Consider the following 22,760-nt stretch of genomic DNA (forward strand, 5'->3'; position numbering starts at 1 on the left):
TGCATATAGAAAGCGCTGCACAGGGAAGGCGCTTGCTTAAGGCTGTAGGCGGGAGATGGGTAGGGGGGAGTTTATATGGGCGCGTTGGCAAGAGTTCTTCTTGGACGTCTGCACTTCCAGGGAGCTTCGCGGATACCGTTCTGTGTGAGGTGACATACATCTATGACTGAGTGACTCAGAGGTGTGCTGACCACACATACCAATTTTCTGGGTGGTCTCAGAGGTGTGCTGAGCACACATACTCATTTTCTGGGGGGTCTCAGAGGTGTGCTGACCACACATGCCCATTTTCTGGGTGGTGTCAGAGGTGTGCTGAGCACACATACCCATTTTCTGGGGGGTCTCAGAGGTGTGCTGACCACACATGCCATTTTTCTGGGTGGTCTCAGAGGTGTGCTGACCACACATACCCATTTTCTGGGTGGTCTCAGAGGTTTGCTCAGCACACATACCCATTTTCTGGGTGATCTCAGAGGTGTGCTAACCACACATACCCATTTTCTGGGTGGTCTCAGAGGTGTGCTAACCACACATGCCCATTTTCTGGGTGGTGTCAGAGGTGTGCAGAGCACACATACCCATTTTCTGGGGGGTCTCAGAGATGTGCTGACCACACATGCCCATTTTCTGGGTGGTGTCAGAGGTGTGTAGAGCACCTATACCCATTTTCTGGGGGGTCTCAGAGGTGTGCAGAGCACACATGCCCATTTTCTGGGTGGTGTCAGAGGTGTGCTGACCACACATGCCCATTTTCTGGGTGGTCTCAAAGGTGTGCTGAGCACACATACCCATTTTCTGGGTGGTGTCAGAGGTGTGCTGACCACACATGCCCATTTTCTGGGTGGTGTCAGAGGTGAGCTGACCACACATGCCCATTTTCTGGGTGGTCTCTGAGGTGTGCTAACCACACATACCCATTTTCTGGGTGGTCTCAGAGGTGTGCAGAGCACACATACCCATTTTCTGGGTGGTCTCAGAGGTGTGCTGAGCACACTTACCCATTTTCTGGGTGGTGTCAGAGGTGTGCTGACCACACATGCCCATTTTCTGGGTGGTGTCAGAGGTGGGCTGACCACACATACCCATTTTCTGGGTGGTGTCAGAGGTGTTCTGACCACAAATCCCCATTTTCTGGGTGGTCTCAGAGGTGTGGTGTCAGGGGTGTGCAGACCACACATGCCCATTTTCTGGGTGTCTCAGAGGTGTGCAGAGCACACATACCCATTTTCTGGGTGGTCTCAGAGGTGTGCTGACCACACATACCCATTTTATGGGTGGTCTCAGAGGTGTGCTGACCACACATGCCCATTTTCTGGGTGGTCTCAGAGGTGTGCTGACCACACATAACCATTTTCTGGGTGGTGTCAGAGGTGTGCAGAGCACACATGACTATTTTCTGGGTGGTCTCAGAGGTGTGCTGACCACACATGCCCATTTTCTGGGTGGTGTCAGAGGTGTGCTGACCACACATGCCCATTTTCTGGGTGGTGTCAGAGGTGTGCTGACCACACATGCCCATTGTCTGGGTGGTCTCAGAGGTGTGCTGACCACACATACCCATGCATCAGGGTTTGTGCGGCAGTGCAAAGTCACTTTGAACCGTGCAAACAATGCCATGAATCGGGCCCCTGGTGTGCTTTCATGCATCCCAGGGTACACACGTATCACGACCTGACAACCTCAAACAAGAGTGACTTGCGGGTCTCTACTTCCAATATTGGGATGGCCGACTCACCCCTTCGTCTTTCTAATGATGAATTGAGTACCATTAAGTTGAGTAAGCGGCGCACATGTTATTTACAGTGCTTCGAAACGGCCAACCTGCGGTGAAAGCTAGCAGGCGCTATTCAAATAATCGCGTTCTTCTTCTTATTGTTATTATTATGCATTATTGTATCTGACGGAACGCGGCCATTCCATCAGGGAGGGCATATGGTGATCTGAAATTAGGCACGCGCACCATGCCCCCCCCCCCTCCGCCGTGGCTTAATGCAAGTGAAAACCTGGCACTTCAAGCCCAGAATGCGCTGCGCCCAGACGGATGGCGGGGCCCGCCGGGGAGTGGGGGGACGCCACAGCTGTTACCACTCATGCCCCCTTTGATCCTGAGGACATGTATGCATAGCGGCAAGCACTTGGGATTCGCTGCATTATAGCGCCATGACATAGATCAGGTAGGCGCTGTCCTCCGTGAACGTGTCCTGCAGAAAAGCGATGCAGGCCTTCAGAGGTGTGTGCGTGAGAGGCAGAGGTGTGCGTGACAGCATGAAGTGTGGCAGACGTTAGCTATGCGCCACACGTGGAGCCGTCATGGGAGTGTGCGTGACGCGGCCTCTGGAGCCAGCGGGGCGCCGGTGTCCAGAAGGGGCGCTCCATTATTAAGCACTCACTGGTGGCCGGACATTTTTTTGTCATTATAGGTTACTTATTATGCCCACCAAAATGAGTGCGAGCAGCCAAGCCTATCAAGGGGGCCTTCAGGGAGGGCCATTAAACAAAAGAATGGCTTCAAATGATGCATTTTACTGCCTATATTTTTTTTAAAGGGGGTAAATAGATCATAAAGTAGCATTCTACAACATTTGAATGATGCCTGTGCCCAGAATATATGCCAGCACTGCAACTATAAAGCACAGTTTCATCAGGCCTGTATCGCCGATGTATGTCAGCTTAACCATGTAAAATACTTTCCCCTCCTCCTTGTGCCCAAATATATACCAGTAGTGCCCCTGTAAAACAATTTCCTAACATAACCACAATACATACAAGCATACCACAGTGAAGGATGTTAATGGGTTCAAAATTAATTCAGAATGACCTTTAAAAACACTTTTGCAATGTATACCAGAATTGCTTCTGTTAAACAATGTTGTGCCCAATATATGCCCGTTACTGTAAAGCACCCACATGGTTTCAGTGCGGGCCCTCTCCCCTTCCAGACACACAGCACGTGCCCATGCCCTACTCCCACACTCTCACATAAACTCACTGCCTTGTGCACACTTACGCATGCATGCAAGCTTATGCACTCTTGCACACCCGCGCATATTGCATTCGCAGCACGCATGCACATACTCTAGGCTGGCCATGACCCCCGCCAGTATCTAGGCTGGCTGTGGCTGATGGCCTTCTAAGCCAGATCATCGGGAGAGGCAAAGGTATTATTTGGAACTTACCTTTCCGCACGCTCATGCGCTCCTCTCCCCCTCCAGTCAGGGTCTACTAAGGGTTATTGGGCCTGATTCAGGCACCTGCTTTATAATGGCGCAATCCCACAGGAAAACGTTCCATGAATCAGGCCAATTGTATTTGGCACATTGGAGGGGGTGAAAGAAATGGGGGGCAGAAAGAGTGGGAGTGGGCCGGGGATGATCTGGGGGGGGGGGCACAATCCGAGGAAGGTCTGAGCTGTGACTGGTGCCTGCACTGGCATGAGACGCCAAGTCGCTTTAGGCATGCCACCCGGATGCATTCACCCTGGATTGAGGTGTAGCGCCCAGAAGGCAGACAGCAGGGCCAGGCACATGTCAGGGGTGCCTTGGATTAAGATTTAAATCATGTTTTCTAATGTTTGTCCTGCGCCTTTCTAAGGGCAGCAGTGCTGAGCACCAGGTCAGGGTGCATGGAGGCCCTTTCCCCCAAACTAAAACTTTAACGAGCCTCACTGCACGGAAGCTTCTAGAAGAGTGTGTTTGATGTCAGTAATGCTAGACTAACTTCCCCAAAAGCAAATGCTTTGTGGGACAAAAATTCAATGGTTCTGACCCTCCGACCCACTCCCTCCACCCACCCTTTGTCTCCATGACATCCACTGCCATCCCTACCCCAATAATAGTTTGCACTTTTTATTCTATTTTGGTGGGCAAGAGTGCTGACATAGAAAAAGGCCTAACATTCCGAATGGCCCTATGGAGCCCTGCCAGGTCTCATTGAGGTCTGTATAGAGTCCTATGGAGCCCTGTCAGGTATCAGTGAGGTCTGTATAGGGCCCTGTGGAGCCCTGCCAGGTCTCAGTGGGGTCTGTATAGAGTCCTATGGAGCCCTGTCAGGTATCAGTGAGGTCTGTATAGGGCCCTGTGGAGCCCTGCCAGGTCTCAGTGGGGTCTGTATAGGGCCCTGTGGAGCCCTGCCAGGCATCGGTGAGATCTGTATAGAGTCCTATGGAGCCCTGTCAGGTATCAGTGAGGTCTGTATAGGGCCCTGTGGAGCCCTACCAGGCATCAGTGGGGTTGTATAGAGTCATGTGGAGCCCTGTCAGGTATCAGTGAGGTCTGTATAGGGCCCTCTGGAGCCCTGTCAGGTATCAGTGAGGTCCGCATAGGGCCCTGTGGAGCCCTGCCAGGCATCAGTGAGATCTGTATAGAGTCCTATGGAGCCCTGCCAGGCATCAGTGGGGTCTGTATAGAGTCATGAGGAGCCCTGTCATGTATCAGTGAGGTCTGTATAGGGCCCTGTGGAGCCCTGTCAGGTATCAGTGAGGTCCGTATAGGGCCCTGTGGAGCCCTGCCAGGTCTCAGTGGGGTCTGTATAGGGCCCTGTGGAGCCCTGTCAGGCATCAATGGGGTCTGTATAGGGCCCTGTGGAGCCCTGCCAGGTCTCAGTGGGGTCTGTATAGGGCACTGTGGAGCCCTGCCAGACATCAGTGGGGTCTGTATAGGGCCCTGTGGAGCCCTACCAGGCATCAGTGGGGTCTGTATAGAGTCATGAGGAGCCCTGTCATGTATCAGTGAGGTCTGTATAGGGCCCTGTGGAGCCATGCCAGGCATCAGTAAGGTCTTTATAGGGCCCTGTGGAGCCCTGCCAGGCATCAGTGAGGTCTGTATAGGGCCCTGTGGAGCCCTGCCAGGCATCAGTGGGGTCTGTATAGAGTCCTGTGGAGCCCTGTCAGGTATCAATGAGGTCTGTATAGGGCCCTGTGGGGCCCTACCAGGCATCAATGGGGTTTCTATAGGTTCCTGTGGAGCCCTGCCAGGCACCAGTGGGGTCTGCATAGAGTCCTATGGAGCCCTTTCAGGTATCAGCGAGGTCTGTATAGGGCCCTGTGGAGCCCTGCCAGGTCTCAGTGGGGTCTGTATAGGGCCTTGTGGAGCCCTGCCAGGCATCAGTGGGGTCTGTATAGGGCCCTGTCGAGCCCTACCAGGCATCAGTGGGGTCTGTATAGAGTGATGTGGAGCCCTGTCAGGTATCAGTGAGGTCTGTATAGGGCCCTGTGGAGCCCTGCCAGGTATCAGTGAGGTCTGTATAGGGCCCTGTGGAACCCTGCCAGGCATCAGTGGGGTCTTTATAGGGCCCTGTGGAGCCCTGCCAGGCATCAGTGTGGTCTGTATAGAGTCCTGTGGAGCCCTGTCAGGTATCAGTGAGGTCTGTATAGGGCCCTGTGGAGCCCTGTCAAGTATCAGTGAGGTCTGTATAGGGCCCTGTGGAGCCCTGTCAGGTATCAGTGAGGTCTGTATAGGGCCCTGTGGAGCCCTGTCAGGCATCAGTGAGGTCTGTATCGGGCCCTGTGGAGCCCTGTCAGGTATCAGTGGGGTCTGTATAGGGCCCTGTGGAGCGCTACCGGGTATCAGTGAGGTCTGTATAGGGCCCTGTGGAGCCCTGCCAGGCATCTATGGGGTTTGTTATTGGGTGCTGTGCTGGATGATAGAAGCCAGCTCTCACAAGCAGGGCCCTCATTTTTACCATTTGAAGTGGTTTGACGAATCCTGGAGCTTATATTCATCCCAGTGCTGCTCGTGAGAGATGCTCCATTGGTGAGAGTTTATCTTCAGAGAGAAAATCTCTCCCAGTCATGGGTCTCTTCTAAAAGTATGCCCCCCTCAACCCTGGTATACTGCCATAATATTGCCCCAGTATTAGAGAAGAGATCGAGCCCTTTAGAGTGCTGTATAGACAGTAGTGCTTAGAGGCCCCAGTCAGGATTTAGCGCTTTATAAATGATGCTGGGGATGCACATGAACTGTCTTCATGCCAGGCATGTGCCAGGCAAGGCCACTGGTAGTTAAACCCATATCAGAGTAAGGATGAGAAGAGTATGCCAGTGCATCGCCCAGAATGCATTTATTTATTTATTTGCATGTATTTATTGTTTGCCTGTGAAGCGCTTATACAGCAAATACATTCTGTTTCAAAGCGCCCACAGGACAAAGGGAGGTAGCATGGGATTGTGGCACGAATAAAATACAAACAATACAGTGGGGGAAGGGGCGGCCGACCCTACTTTGCCTTGTGAGTATTCAGAATGTGCAAGTGCAGCAAGGAAGAGGGCAGTGGGGTAGGTGCGGGGTGTCCGTGTTCGAGGGTGCTATGCGGCCAGGAGCCGCGTTGGGAGGAAAAGTGCGAGTCTCCCACGCAGAGGGTGTGCCGAGGCAAGTGCTGAAGGAAGAAAGAAGCTGGGGAGATTGGGTGTGAGCAGTCAGGGTCCCACAGGATGCATAAGGGTGCAAGAAACCGATCACAGCAACTGTGAGATTAGCAGAGGAGGGAAGATGGGAAGGAGGAGGAAAAGAAGAAAGTCTCGAGGTGCTTCCGGAACTTAAGAAGGTCCTGCTCAAGACGCAGAGCGAGGGGGAGGCTATTCCATAGGAGGGATCCAGCTGAGGAAAGTGAACAACCTCCTGCTCTGTTTAGCAAAAAGCTTTACACACAAGGAGTTGGTGCCAGAGGAACGCAGAGGTCTAGAAGGAGAGTATTTTGTAAGGGAATGTTGCAGATTGCATGGCCCCAGACCCCAGACAGCCTTGTGAATGATGCAGAGGGATTATAATTTGATCTGTGCAGTAAATGGGAGCCAGTGGAGACTTTTTAGGGCAGGAGAGATGCGGTCCCTGGGCTCAAGGCCAAGGATAAATCCTGTTGCTCTATTCTGGGTTAGCTGAACGGGACGCATAGTGGAAGAAGGTAGATTGATGAGGAGGCTGTTGCAATAGTCATGGCTAGAGAGAAACAGGGCTAGGGGAACATTGAGCTACTGAGGGAAGGCGAGAAAAGTGAGAATTCCTTTGAGAAGGAAGAACAGAAAGTGGGACTTCTTGGAAATGTCCTAAGTGGGAGGGAGGAAGGAGAGAGAGGAGTCAAAGATGACTCCAAGCTTTCTGGCTTCAGAAGAAGGAGCAGGGCGAGAGCCCAAGGTGGAAGTCCAGAGAGAAGGGAAGAAGGAGGGAGCAGGGGTCCCAACTGGAAGGATCTCACTTTTGCTGGCATTGAGGCAGAGATCGTTGGAAGTGCACCAGGCCGGGATGGCAGATAGGCAGTTATGAAGGAAGGTACGAGGGAGTCAGCAGGAAGTCTGAAAAAGATTTGTGTGTCATCTGCATAACACCAGAAGTTGGGGATAAGGAGGAGATGAGGAGTGCCATCTGAGTAAGGTAGATGTTTAAGTGCCAAGGGAAGAGGATAGATCCCTGGGGGACACCACAGGTGGAGAAGGAAGTTGGAGAGGAGAAGGTGCCCAAGATGACTTGGGAAGAGCTGTCAGTTAGGAAAGTAGTCAGCCATTCCAGTGCCCGATCCGAGATACCAAGGGTATTGTGGAGCCTTTGTATGGAATGGTTGACACTCTCAAAGGCAGAGAAGAGATCAAGTAGGATGAGGAAATTTGGGAGTTGGAGTCCAGGGATGCGAGCAGTTCTTCACGGGTGTTCAGAAGAGCAGTTTCTGTGTCTCTGGATGCTCGAAATCCAGATTGATGATCGTGGAGACCACCGACAAGTTCAGTGTGCGAGTCGAGTTGGAGCAAGAGCAGATTCTGCAACAGTTTCCCCAGGAAGGGGGTGATTGAAATAGGGCGGTAGTTGGATGGACAGGTAGGATCTGATGAAGGTTTTGTCAGTCAGGAGAGGGTGCACAAGGGAGTATAGAATGAAGGCAGAGCTTCTCGGACTGAAACATGGGACCCAAGGACATGTACACGCCACTCCTGGCATCTCACACAACACATACCAGAAAGGGTAAGTGACAATCATGTGCCCTTGATGTTTTGATATGTTAGGCTGTCTTATCTTACGTCACCTTTATCTCATGTGATGTATGGTTCTCGTTGCTTCTCTTATTTCATCTTATCCTGTCCTGTCTTATCTCCTGTCATCATGTCATGTTAGTGATTGCTATACTATGTCATCTTATGCTGTCCTGTGTTATCTCCTGTCATCATGTCATGTTATCGATTGTTAAATTATGTCATTTTATGCTGTCCTGTGTGATCTCCTGTCATCATGTCATGTTAGTGATTGCTATACTATGTCATCTTATGCTGTCCTGTGTTATCTCCTGTCATCATGTCATGTTATCGATTGTTAAATTATGTCATTTTATGCTGTCCTGTGTGATCTCCTGTCATCATGTCATGTTAGTGATTGCTATACTATGTCATCTTATGCTGTCCTGTGTTATCTCCTGTCATCATGTCATGTTATCGATTGTTAAATTATGTCATTTTATGCTGTCCTGTGTGATCTCCTGTCATCATGTCATGTTATCGATTGTTAAATTATGTCATCTTATGCTGTCCTGTGTTATCTCCTGTCATCATGTCATGTTATCGATTGTTAAATTATGTCATTTTATGCTGTCCTGTGTGATCTCCTGTCATCATGTCATGTTAGTGATTGCTATACTATGTCATCTTATGCTGTCCTGTGTTATCTCCTGTCATCATGTCATGTTATCGATTGTTAAATTATGTCATTTTATGCTGTCCTGTGTGATCTCCTGTCATCATGTCATGTTATCGATTGTTAAATTATGTCATCTTATCCTGTCCTGTGTTATCTCCTGTCATCATGTCATGTTAGTGATTGCTATACTATGTCATCTTATGCTGTCCTGTGCTATCTCCTGTCATCATGTCATGTTATCGATTGTTAAATTATGTCATTTTATGCTGTCCTGTGTGATCTCCTGTCATCATGTCATGTTATCGATTGTTAAATTATGTCATCTTATCCTGTCCTGTGTTATCTCCTGTCATCATGTCATGTTAGTGATTGCTATACTATGTCATCTTATGCTGTCCTGTGTTATCTCCTGTCATCATGTCATGTTATCGATTGTTAAATTATGCCATCTTATCCTGTCCTGTGTTATCTCCTGTCATCATGTCATGTTAGTGATTGCTATACTATGTCATCTTATGCTGTCCTGTGTTATCTCCTGTCATCATGTCATGTTATCGATTGTTAAATTATGTCATTTTATGCTGTCCTGTGTGATCTCCTGTCATCATGTCATGCTATCGATTGTTAAATTATGTCATCTTATCCTGTCCTGTGTTATCTCCGGTCATCATGTCATGTTAGTGATTGTTATATTATCTCAGCTTATCCTGTCCTGTGTTATCTCCTGTCATCATGTTATGTTAGTGATTGTTATATTACGTCATCTTATCCTGTCCTGTCCTCTTCAACCCCCACCTCTCATCACTTCTCTCCTCTCCCCTTCTCTCCTCTCCCTTTCTCTCCTCTCTTCTTCTCTTCTCCTTTCCTCACCTGTCCTCTATAGTCATCACATCTTCTCGCCTTGGCCCCTCTTCTCACCTCTTGTTTCCTCTTCCCCACACTCCTCCATCCTCTCATACCCTTTCATCATGTACTCTCCTCTCCATCCTTCCCTCTCCCCTGCCCTCCTCTCATGTCCTCTCCTCATCCACCTCTCATCTACTCTATTTGTTTGGTTATTATTTTTAAAATGTTCAATCACCATTTACAGATTGTGCTGCAAAACATCTGTTGATTTTTATTTTTGTAATGGTTATCATTGTAAATATGTGTTGGATATATTGATTAAATATGTGTTTTTTTAATAGTAGTCATTATAGGATATGTTTAAAATTACTTTTTTTTACTGTAAAGATTTTATGTTTTACTTTTTCAAAATAAAGCTTTTATGATAATGATGGCATGAAAAACAATAGGCACATGAAAAAGATATTACCGAAGTAAAAGATCGCGCAAAATATGAGGTGAAAATTCAGTAAACTAGCAAAAGGTAATAAATTTCACAGTCTGGCAATATTACTGCTCTAAAAACATGAAGACTGATTAACGAGATGCATAAATCAATCTGGCACCAGTTGCATATATTAAATCAAATAAATATAAATTCTAGCAGAAAGTCGACAATAGTTTCGGTAGTTAATACCTTCTTTGCCCTGCCTTCATCAGGAGTTCATGATTCATGTGTTACATATTTTACTGTAACTTTTCACCAGAGACAGGCCTAGATGTCTCTGTATTTTAGTCTGAATATGAATATCTTGAATATTGACTCAATTCAGTAGAAACAGTATTCCCTGAGTTTCTTTGCGATTGCAGTAATACTCCTGAATTATATTCCTAGAGTGGACTATCATAGAGCACATGGTGCACATGGTCCCTTGCCAACTCTTAGGATGACCGAAACCTATAAACCATTGAGGCTTCCCCGCAGTCGGCGGCAGCCACGAAGCCCCGCTCCTGAACCCCAGTGAAGAGTCTGGGAAGAGCCCTTCTCGTTCATCCTCAGATCTGCATTCTCCTGTTCCAGTGGCGGGGCCCAACCTGGGAAATGTGTCTTCTACAGCAGAAGTGGGGAAGAATCTGTGATTAAGGGGTACTTTTGGGAGCATGTTTGCATTGTATGGTGGGCCACAGTTAAGAGGGCAAAATTAGATTGCTTGGCAACAGGGAGAAAGTGGGGGAATCCCATGTTTTGGGGTACTATCAGAATAAAATACTCAACTCCTTAAAAAGAATAGAAATGATGAAATTAACGTTTTGGGGCCCCAAGAGAAAACATGGCCGAGAACGAAGACAACTACAAAGATTTTTAAAGCAGATTAACCAAAAAAGTTATCTGGAGAAGAGGACATGTACGCTCGTGCACAGTGGTGGCAGCTGGATCTTTCAAGCGGGGGCGTATATGCAGCCCCTGGTCACAGTGTCTTCCTTATCGTTCTAGTCCTGTTAGTTTCCCTCTCACTGCCACTATTTGACCCCAATGTGGACGTGTTTGCCCAAGTTAGGCCTCCTTTCACTCCTAATGTTCCCAGGAGTGCGCCAATGCTGCTCTGATTGCCTCACTTCCGGCCCACTACACTTTCATTACACCCAATTTCCCCCCAATGTCGCTCGTGTGGACCCGCTTCTGACCCATGCCACTGCCCCAGTTTTGTCCCAATGTCAGTGTCATTGTCCCAGCTTTGCCTATATCACAATCACTGCCCACAGTGTTGCCTAACTGCCACTCTCCTTGCCCAAGGTTTGCTTGTATTGCCGTCATTTCACCCAGTCTTGCCTTGGTGTCAGTTTCAATGCCCCCCACCTCATTACCCAAGTGTTGCCCCACGACACTCTAATTGCCCCAAAAACCTCACCATTCTCAATGTTTGCAACAAATCAAGCTTATTACCCACGGTTTTGCCCATTCCCCTCCCACCCACACGCACTCACAACCCCCACCCTCAAATGCTGACGCGCGCACACACGTGAATGTGCAAACACAGAAAACACAGCACAGAAAGCAAGCATGGGTGAACATACCTTTTCCCTAGTCCTCGGCACGTGACCTGTCTCGCCTCCTTCGGGGCTGACTCCGCCGATGCCTGCGTATAACCCGGGACAGACCTGAGAGATAGCTCTGCTGCTAAGCCTGATTCCTGCGTGGCCACCATGAAAGGCACGGGGGGCTGAAGGGGGGCTCTTAGACATAGACTGTCTTGCTCATGCGGGGGCACTGAGTGGCAGACACCCCGGGACTTCCTATGTGCTGGTGATCAGAGTGGCCCCCCTGTGGGCCCCTATTTGTGACTGGGCTGGAGGTGTACCAGGCAATGCGTGGCGGTCTCCAGGCGTGCTGAGCTGTGCTTGCAGCGTGCTCCCTTATAGCAGAGCTCCGCTTTCCTTAGCATCACCAACCGCATAATGCTTGTTGGGGCAGTGCCCCATTGCCCATCACGGACAAGTCCCCAGTGCTTGTTAATATTTTTTGAACAGGAAGCTTGCTTGGCCAGAAATATCCAAAGCGCGATAATATGCGCTGTGCGCAGTGGAGTAACTTTGCTGAAAATATTGGGGGGGACATGACATCTGAAGAAAAGGTACCCCAGCCAAATGAATGGGGACAAAATGGTGTGCCATGAAAGTTGGGGGAGACAAACACCCCTGTACCCCCTAAAATTACACCCATGCGTGCACAGCGCTACCCCGCCACATCTTTCTGCGTCCTCGGTGCGGCCAAAGCACTAGTTAATATTGTTTTCATCGGCACTTGTGTCCCTCTCGCCGCCCTGTCCCTTCCTCCACACACCTGTATTCCTGGCTAAACTCCCATGGCGCCGTGTGCAGCTCCTGGCCCCTCTTCCGTCTCGAGGTCTTTTTTACTGTTCATCACAGCACTTTGGAGTTGACGCCTCAACATCAAATGCAAAATATCAAAATGCATGTCACACTATGCAATGGTCTTCCCGGAAGCCCCCTCAGGGGGGCAGACCAACAACGTCATCCCTCTTCCTCCCACAGACGCCCCCGCGCTCCCCCTTTGTGCAAAAAATTAATGTTTAACAAACGGAGAGACAAGGCCTACCTTGACCTCTGCCGCCATTCCCGCGCCCCTTAGTCGCCATCTTTTCTAGTTGCTATTTCCGGATCCGCTCTCGCCCAGAGCTTTTACGCTTTCTTTGTTAATAAACGTTGCCAAGATGGTTCCTTGGACCCACTTTTTAATTAAAAATAAGAGGAGCTCCTGCCGCAAAGTGAGGTGCTCTAGTTTCCTTCCCTATTTTGGGTTAAATTCGCTTTCAGCCTCCACTGATATTGTCTGCTGTGAGACAGGGTGCCCAACTTTTGGGGGGGAGGGGTGGAATTGGAAGTGGGTAAACAAGCAATGCTTTCAAGGTTAAAAGGCAGATCCAGAAAGGTGAAAGATCAGGAAACGAGTATATGGTGTGGTGAATATCCATGACTTCGAGGCTGGTCATCAGCTACCCAGTTTCACACTGGGTTGACAATTACCGGTTGCTGGCAATTGGGGTTTTGAACATCTATCTGCCCAAGAGCCAATGAGGAGAATGACTTGCCTCTAACTGGTGTCTGCTTCCATCTTTATGCATCTCTGCTTCTGCCTTTATGTTTGTTCTACCCTTGGGATCAGCCTTGTTTTCATCAATGGTCCCTCTGCTTCCCCTGAAATGGATCATCTAGGACTCGACTTTTAAAAAGTGCCACTTTCTGTCGCCCTTTAAAAAATGTAATGGGATGCATAAACACAGGTATGAATTAATCATAACCACCGGGCCGCCCGCGGGTCGCTTCGATTCCATTGTTTTTAATGCTTTTGCACCGCGACATAATGGACCATTTTTGATCTTGCTGCGTTGATGGCAACCACAGCAGACACTTCTACTTAATCTGAGATGGGTACCCTTCAGTCGTGGCTGCCTGGGCACCCTGGAAAGGCCTCGTGCAGCTCATGGAGGCTTCCCTTGTGGCTAAAACAATCCCACATGTTTCCAGTGACTCCATAATATTGTGCCACGTTTTTCCCAGCCTCCCTGTTCTCCAGACATTGGAGGTCGACTTCCCACAGCAGGCGGTCCCTATGCCAATCAAAGAGCAATGGTTCTAGTGGCCCCACCCCCTGAAAGTTCTAGAGAAAAACCCAAATCCCACCTTTTATACCAGACCTGCTGCCTTCCACATGATTTTGCCTACAACTCCCATCAGCACTTGCCAGCAAAGCCAAAGGTGAAGGATCATGGGAGTTGTAAGCCCACATTTCTGGAGTGTCAATGGTGGCCCGCAAGTGCGTTATACTATGTGTCGGGCGTTCATCCTCATTTACTGTTTTGGTGCCCACATGTATTGTCTGCTTTCTATTTCTTCTAGAACTCTCACCCCATTCTCTCACCCATGAAAAACAAACTGAAGCTGGCGAAACATTTCCTGAGCGCCATATTGAAGAACTAAAATAAAATTAAAGAGGTCATGACCATAACGTAGTCAGCGAATTGTAAAACTCCTGCTTCTCTTTACCCCTTAAGGGCTAAGGGCGAGTATTTTCATCCTGATTTTCCGTAAGCAATCATTGTAGGCTCCGCCCACTTCCACAGTTAAGTGCGGGATGAGCAAAGGTAAAGCTGGAGACTAGATAGGATCTGCAGATGGTATAATGGATACCACAACGAACACTTCGGGGCCAAACTGCAGACCTGTTTCTGCGAGTGAAGGATGAGCAGTGCATTGCATGTCCGCATCTGATAGTTGTGCTAACAAGGATTCGCACTATTCGCAAAGGTTTGTGGGTGAGTGACGTGCAAATAGACGCAGCATATCTGTGGTGAGGGGATTGTAGGCATCAGAATGACGTATGCAAGTAGAAGGCCCACCTGCATTGCAGAACTCCCCCCCTTTACTGTGCTAGAAAAGACAAATGCATAAAAAAAGCGGGCCCCTGGTTTGCTCAGGAAAAGAAGTGACTTCTTCTTCCCATCTGGTGCTGGAAATGGGTGCAGTGGCCCCCAGCACCAGAAAGACAGGGGACACATTTCTACTTTTCAAAACAGAATTACAGGGTGTGCAGGCATACATCTGGAGATTTATAGCGACAAATAGCCCTGTGACTGCAGAATAACCAAATCATGAAAGCAATATTAAATAAATAATGTATTTCATCTCAGTGCCTCCAAGATGCAGGGTACTTGCCCTGCTGCTCACTGACCCCCGGGTCACCATGAGGACCAGTCGCCCACCGATACGTTCTTTGGGGGCGTTGCATGAGCCAAAGGGTCATTGGCAGAGTAGGGTTGGAAAGGGGCTGGAGCCCACATCAGAAAAGGCACTGCCTCGAAGAGAAAGGACTAAATGAACAGCAACATGTCCCTCCGGGGCCCAAGCCAAGCCGGGGCCAGCCGCCCTGACCTCGGTCTGCTCGGACACCTGAAGGCTCACTCACTGCTAAGTGTATTTTAGTCGTCAGTGGTGGAAATGGGAAAAAATTCAAGGGCATCCCACAAGGACAGGGGTGGGGTTCGAAGGTAGGGGCAGAGTTCTGAGGAGGCGGAGCTAGCAGTTGGACTCCACTCAAAGGAAATGTTAAAAATAATATTTAAAAAAATGCCGCAATTTCTTTCATACTGCTTCTTTCCAAACTCCACACTGTTCACCAATTCCACTTGAAATCACTCCGGTGGCAGTGGTGCAACGAAAATATTGTTGGTAATGCAGTGACTTTTAGTACATTAAGGGATCAAGAGACACGCTCTACAGTAGAAGGCTACCAGGGTATCTCAACAGGTTGAGAGACCGTTGCTGAGATGTTATATATTCAAAACTGGTTGTTAATCAGATGACTTTTTGCAATGCCTTACAAAAAAACAAGTGCTATAAAATGTGTTTGGCCAGGGCATGGGTTGGGCTAGTCGCTTGCTTATATTCAGGGCAGAGGTGGTGTGAAAACATAAAAATTGCTATGAGGCTGGGAAGCCCAAAGGAAACACACCAACACAGGTTACAAAGAACATACAAGTGCTTTATTTAAAAGCTACAACAGTTACCAAAGTCAATTGACAAACGGATAGCTATTCGGCCCTCAGAGTAACGTAACGAACTTCAACGAAGGTTTGATGCATTAGTAGAGAGACCGTACATTGGAATATTTGGGTCTTTTATATGTTTTGTCCAGCCTTTGGCCAACCCTCTCGCGGGTTAACCATTCTTGGGATCAAGCCTAGAGTTCCTTGCCAGGTCAATCCTATAATTTATGCGTTTTGATCAGTTTCGCTGATACAGTTGTTCATTTACACATAGGTCAGCAATAGGACAAGGCTTCAGTTCGCGACCCCGACAAGTGGCCTGCAGGCATATTAATTATTTGTGTGCGGAGGTCACAACGGCCAGAATCTCGCTCAGAATATCATTCAGCCTCCATTTTGATGTTCAGGGTGACTTCCACATTTACAAGAGGACCTAAAATGGCGGCTAAATCCAAGATGGCGACTTACATTACTTTTCGTTAAGGTCAAGACCTTTCCTCGGAGTCTATTCACATGATATTTATTAGACGACTTGGCGTAGGCCAATACACATTCAATTTACTGCGGTAGGAGGCCTAATATTATTTCAATTCCAACAGACCCTCCTTTTGGCCTATGCCAAGTGCTGATATCATTTCTAATACTTTTGCAAATAACTCCATGCATTGTCATCCATACATCCCAAATCATTGTCTGTAATATCTATAGCCATTAGGTCGTTCATCAGAACCTCTTGTAACACAAACTCTTTAGATGCTGTATCTGGGGCATATATTCTGTGCCCTATTGTGCTCACTGCTTGGGCACAACATCCCCCTAGCATTCCACATATACTCGGAAGACATTGAAAACAGCAACAAAGGAATAGCAGGATCCCCAATATAACCAGAATGACAGAAAGCACCTTCCAGCCCCAGGATCGTAAAGAATCCCAAAACCAGGTGCTAAGATTCCAATCTCCTACAGGGATATGTACTTCAGAACTAAGGATATGTAAGTTCTGTATTGCTTTAAAAATTGTCGGCGAGGAATATGGTACGAAAACACAGCAAGCGGACCCCACCAATTTGTATACTCCACCTCGTTCTGCCAGAATGACATCTAATGCCATCCGATTTTGGAGTGGTACCAATCTTATTGACTTTTGTTCTACTGTCATATTGTAGAGTATGACCGTGGTCCGGTTGATCGTTCTCTCCAGTACCCTTGCTAATCCCCTAATGTTCTCAGAGTTTGTTATTTGTCCCCAAAAGGGCACAACTGATTTTGCTATATCTCCCAATACTTGCCCAGGGGTATCTCCGTTCTTGTCCCGCCGTGGGCGAGCCTTAGAAACCTCCAATGTTCTAGCTACAAATACCCCGGGTAACAGGATTCCTAAATAACAGGTTCCCTGCCAATCCTTGGGCAACTAGGGAAATACTAAACTACCACAAACAAAATAAACAGGCCCCCCTACATACAGAGGCCTGTTTTCTCCAGTCAAATTTACAATGTTCACACAACCTTCAAAATCTCCCATTGGCCGAGTGCCATTTCTTTGTACACAAAAGGGGACTGAATCAGGGATATGATTTATAGAGTAGGAAGGAGGCACTGCGTCCTTATTGCCTATCAGAGCCATTTTAAAGGAAATTAGAGCTTGTAAGGGAAGAGATAGTTTATCAGACGGCCTAATAGAAGCGACGTTAGGCTTACTTCTATTCGCAAAAAGCGAGCATCCCAGGGGAGTCAATTCACGTTTCTCGAAATCATTCAAATTAGTTCCATCAAAGTTCCCTGAGATGCTATCATTCCAACGACCAAAGAATAGTGCTCTAAGAGAGGCATAGCAAGCAGTCGTTAAAGGTGAAGGGTGAATATACCATCCTAGCCCCTTGTTCCCATGTTGCGGTAAATGAGTACAAATCCAACAATTACTCTTATTAAAAATGGCATGCGTTGCATTCATTACTATCATTAGAGTGTTATTATGATACTTTTGTCTATGTTGGGAGTCTCTAGGGGACAGAGTGTGAAGGTGTACAGAGGGAGTCAAAGCAGTTGGTACAATTTCAGTTGGTAGTAGAGGTGTTAGAGGGTACATTTCTTCAAAGTACCAAAGTCCTACAGCGGTGATTGCAAAAATACCAATTATCATTATCAAAACACAGCAATACGTTTTCGGGACCCAGGCGCATTGTTCATTGTCCAAGTTGGTCACCCCCCTATTCACAAGTCCAATGCGCGGAGCAGCAGTGGAGGTGGCAGGCATTGTAGTTCCTCAATCAACGACCCCAATGTTCGTTGCTGGCGATGCTACGGTCGCACGATTTCTTAGTCCTTCCCAACCCTAGCCAGCAGAATTCCTTTTTTCCCTTTTGTTGAACAGAAACTTTATTATACAAAAGGAAAACTTTCAACCACTTCTCTTTTCCAAATGCACGGAAAGACCTGTGCCGTAGTTCTATTTTTCTTCGTCGAAGGTTGTACCTGGTGGTACCCAAAACTGTTTGATCTGAAAATAAGGTGTTGTCATTTCCTGAGGGAAGCGACGTATCGGAGGCGACGGAAGTCGCAGAGCTTGAAACAGTGTTTTCCGGAAGTGATTTTTCAAGAGAGTGCGGAGACGAAATGGACTGTTCCCCAAGCTCCACGGGCTCAGAGAAATTCTCCGACGCACTCCCAGCGCTGTTTGCTACTCCAAGATCAGAGACTGTAGTATCAGCGAGGGGTTCTGCTTCTTCTGCAACATGTGGCGTCGGGTGAGGACGTTTCTTGACGTGCGTCGCGTAGATCCAGTGTTTCTTCCCCGCCACCCGCACTGCTGTCCGGGTGACCAACAGCACCTGGTAGGGTCCCTTCCACCGAGGAGCGAGACAGGAAGACCTTTCGTAGGCCTTCACTAGGACCCAACTTCCAGGCTGTATATCGTGTCCTGGGCCCGTAAAACGTACAGGTAAAGCTGAGTAGACCTGGTGATAAATAAAATACAGGTTTTTAGTTAACTGGTTACAGTAGTCTACAAGCAATACATTTTCCACCTCTCTCAGGGCTTTAGGCTTTGGGAGACCCCAAATGTTAGCAGGCCTCCCCATTACTACCTCAAATGGAGAAAGCCCAGTCTTAGTTTGAGGTGTGGTACGCATAGCTAATAATAATACAATAGGTAAGGCATCTGGCCATTTCAGCTTGGCATCGGCACATGTTTTTGCAAGCTTATTCTTTAAGATACCATTATGTCTTTCCACCAACCCAGCACTTTGAGAATGTCTGGCTGAGTGAAATCGTTTCTCAATATGTAACGCTGTGCATATCTGCAAAATTACTGCTGCAACAAAATGAGGACCATTGTCCGACCAAATTACCCTTGGGAGCCCAAATCAAGGAAAGAATTCTTTTACCATAGTCTTTGCAGTGGTCATGGCAGTAGCATCTTTAACATATTTTAGATTGTTACACCGTTCCATCTCAATAAAATCAAAGTGAATGACCTCGAAGGGAACAGAAGGCGGCCCAAAGCTTCCCCTTGGAGTTACTGTCCCCTTTGCCACATTGTGCTGTAAGCAGATCATACAGTTCCGGACATGATGTTTCGCAGTCTCCGGAATCTTATTATTCACCCAGACTTGTTCTAACATTTTCGTTATCTGCTGAGCACACACATGTGTAGGACCGTGTGCCATCGTAACCATTGCCAGCACATATGAATCAGGGAGCAACCATTTTCCTTCAGATGTATCCACCCAACACCCATCATCATCTAGTTTCCCCATTCCTTCGGCCCACCTTTTAGATTCTTCTGTTGTGGCATCAGTTTGAATATCTCGCACAGACCCTATACCTTCATCCATTACATAAGCATCTTTCATTTCCCTCAGAGCATACATGTCCGTGCTAAGGTCTGTGGCCGTTTGCCTGGCTATCAGGTCCGCAAAAGTGTTCCCTTTTCCCACATCATCTATTATCTTACGATGTGCTGCACATTTCATGATTGCTAACTGCCTTGGGAGCGAGAGTGCCGAGAGCAATTGCACTATCAAGGGGCCATGCTGAATCTTGGTCCCATGTGAGGTCAGGAACCCTCTTTCTGACCAGAGCCTCCCAAAGTTGTGAGCCACCCCAAAGGCGTACTGGCTATCAGTATATATATTTACTATACGCCCTTCGGAGAGTTCACAAGCTCTGGTCAATGCTATAATCTCTGCGGCCTGCGCGGAGTTATACGAAATTCTCTTAGTTTCAACAACTTTACTCAACGTAATAACTGTATAAGCAGCTGTAGATGTACCATCTGAAAGTTTGAAGCAGGAGCCATCACAAAACAGCTCCCCTTCTGCATTGTCCAAAGGAGTATCTATAAGATCTATCCTGCCCTTCGTTTCTTGTTCAGTGGTATACAGGCAGTCATGTAATTCTTCGTCACCGCAAACAGTGTTTTGCGGGAAAGGTAAGAATTCAGCCGGATTAAGAACACAACACCTCTTAATTTGAATGTGAGGGCCAAACAGAATTAATTCATACCTTGTTAGCCGTGCAGAGGTGAGGTGTTGCGTTTGGGTTTTGTTCAATAGGATATCTACAGAGTGAGTTACCATCAAAATCAAATCATGGCCTAGGACCATTCCCTCACTCTGTTTTACAGACCCAGCAGCAGCAGCGACAGCTCGCAAACATCTTGGCAAAGCGCATGCAACAGGATCAAGGGCGGAGGAGTAGTAGCCGCACGGCCTATTCTTCCCTCCGTGTTCCTGTGTTAACACACCCAAAGCACATCCATCACATTCATGTACAAACAACACAAAGGCCTTGTCATAATTTGGAGTACCCAGAACCGGTGCAGAGCATAACGCGGTTTTGAGAAGCTCAAATGATCGTTGATGTTCCGATTTCCATGGCATTGGCATAGAAATGCCCTTCTTCGTCAAAGCCAACATCTGTTTTATCACTAGTGAGAAGTTCGGGATCCACAATCTACAGTAAGAAGCCACACCTATTAAGGCTCTGACTTCCTTCTGTGTATTTGGAACAGACATCACACCAACACAGGTTACAAAGAACATACAAGTGCTTTATTTAAAAGCTACAAAAGTTACCAAAGTCAATTGACAAACGGATAGCTATTCGGCTCTCAGAGTAACGTAACGAACTTCAACGAAGGTTCGATGCATTAGTAGAGAGACCGTACATTGTAATATTTGGGTCTTTTATATGTTTTGTCCAGCCTTTGGCCAACCCTCTCGCGGGTTAACCATTCTTGGAATCAGGCCTAGAGTTCCTTGCCAGGTCAATCCTATAATTTATGCATTTTGATCAGTTTCGCTGATACAGTTGTTCATTTATACATAAGTCAGCAATAGAACAAGGTCTCAGTTCGCCACCCAGACAAGTGGCCTGCAGGCATATTAATTATTTGTGTGTGCGGAGGTCACAACGGCCAGAATCTCGCTCAGAATATCATTCAGCCTCCATTTTGATGTTCAGGGTGACTTCCACATTTACAAGAGGACCTAAAATGGCGGCTAAATCCAAGATGGCGACTTACATTACTTTTCGTTAAGGTCAAGACCTTGCCGCGGAGTCTATTCACATGATATTTATTAGACGACTTGGCGTAGGCCAATACACATTCAATTTACTGCGGTAGGAGGCCTAATATTATTTCAATTCCAACAGAGGGGGTATTTCTGCCCCTGTAGTGAAAATCAAAATTTGGCACCCGTGAACCCACAGTTTAATTTCTTAAAAACTGCTGCCAGCACAACATAATCATTTATTTGTGATTAACCAGTTTGACAATCATTTAACATCTTTATAAATATAATCTGTGATAAAACACAAAGGGGCACACAAATCACAAAGTATGTGTGGAAGTCTGACAACAACAAACAATTTCAAAGAAAACTTGTGAATGCAAGCATCATTTGTCAATTTAAAAATTACTTTGGTTTTTCTTTGAAAGCCTACAATGCACATTTGGCAAACAATGGCGTGCCCAGCATGTAGGAAGCCAGCTTTGAGCAGTAATGCCCCCTCCCATTTGTATTCATGGCCCATTGATTCCTGTGGTGTCCCTTTCAGGCCAGAAGAAAAAAAAAACAGGCTAAGCGAATAGGACCTGCAGACACAGGAATGACAGCAGTGAAAGGAGCACAGCCCAGATTAGATCACTGAGCCCCCAGCTTCCCTCTGCGAAGCTGGGGTCTGGGTAAAAGCCTGGTCAGGGCAGAGGCTGGACTGGACCCTAGATCGGGCCAGACATCTGATGCCAGATCTCAGACCAGCAAGAGCCGGCCCATTGACCAGCGCTGGTAGCCGTCATTTATATAGCGCCATTTCCTCATTGGCATGGCCTCAATGCGCTTTGTGGTTGGGATGCCCTCGGGAGCCAAAGTGCCGTTGGGGGACAGGAACAGCTTACCTCGCCTGCAGTCCTTTGCCCAGCGTTGAGCAAATGCTCATGAGAGCTTTGGGATTGCCACCTGGTGGGCCTGCGTGCCCTCCTGCCAGGTCTGGTCCTGTGGGGCATCGCTCCAGAGGGACGTGTTGGGTGGCACTGGATCAACGTTCCCCACTGTGGTACCAGTTGGGAGGGGAGGGGTGTTCTCACTGTTTCTGTCCAGGCCTGAGCTGTTGGCGTTACTGCCGTGGCCATGCCAACGTCCTCTGCCTCCGTGGAAGAAGTGTTCCCATCCACGTCAGGGGCTCCTGGCAGGAGTGTCGATGGCACGAGTGTTCACTTGCATGGTCACAGGTTGGCACATGTTCCTCGTCATAACTATTACCCTGCTGTCAGCCACGACAGCCCTGCCAGCCAGGGAGCCGCAAGTCTCAGGAGAATGGTCAGGTGCCCGCTGCACCCCAGCACATGAGGGACTGCTTCCAATGCCCAATCAAACGCTTCCAAACTCTCCTTTTGCAAGTTTGAAAACTTTATTTAAGTTCGTTGGCGATTTTCCCAACTTTGGCCCTCAAACGTGCGTTCCTATCTGGGGTATCACAATGAACACGCGCTACCTTTTGATGTTTCCCTGGCACGTGTTTCACACCAATGTGCTTTTTCAGGTTCTTTCATCATTTCCTCCACCTCTAGGTGGGGTATTGGGCGTTCCTCGTGCCCTCCAGGAGCCCTGTAGCATCTTAGTGCTGTTGCAGAAGGCTTAGTTAGTGCTTGCAAAAACATACATGTTCCCTAACCCCATGTTGCGGGGCGGCATACTTAGTTACACAAGTGCTTGCAAAAACATACAGGTTGCCTAACCTTAAACTTCGGCCTTTG

At 47.8% G+C, this 22,760-nt stretch overlaps 1 protein-coding gene across 1 annotated transcript in view; it reads left to right on the forward strand.

The window, feature by feature from the left end:
- Positions 1-22,760, forward strand: part of ADAMTS8 (ADAM metallopeptidase with thrombospondin type 1 motif 8) — a 123,930-nt gene that overhangs the window by 17,325 nt on the left and 83,845 nt on the right. The gene's annotated exons all lie outside the window — the stretch shown is intronic.

This window comes from Ambystoma mexicanum, chromosome 9, assembly GCF_040938575.1.
Source record: "Ambystoma mexicanum isolate Mex_15411 chromosome 9, UKY_AmexF1_1, whole genome shotgun sequence".
Classification (NCBI taxonomy): Eukaryota; Metazoa; Chordata; class Amphibia; order Caudata; family Ambystomatidae; genus Ambystoma; species Ambystoma mexicanum.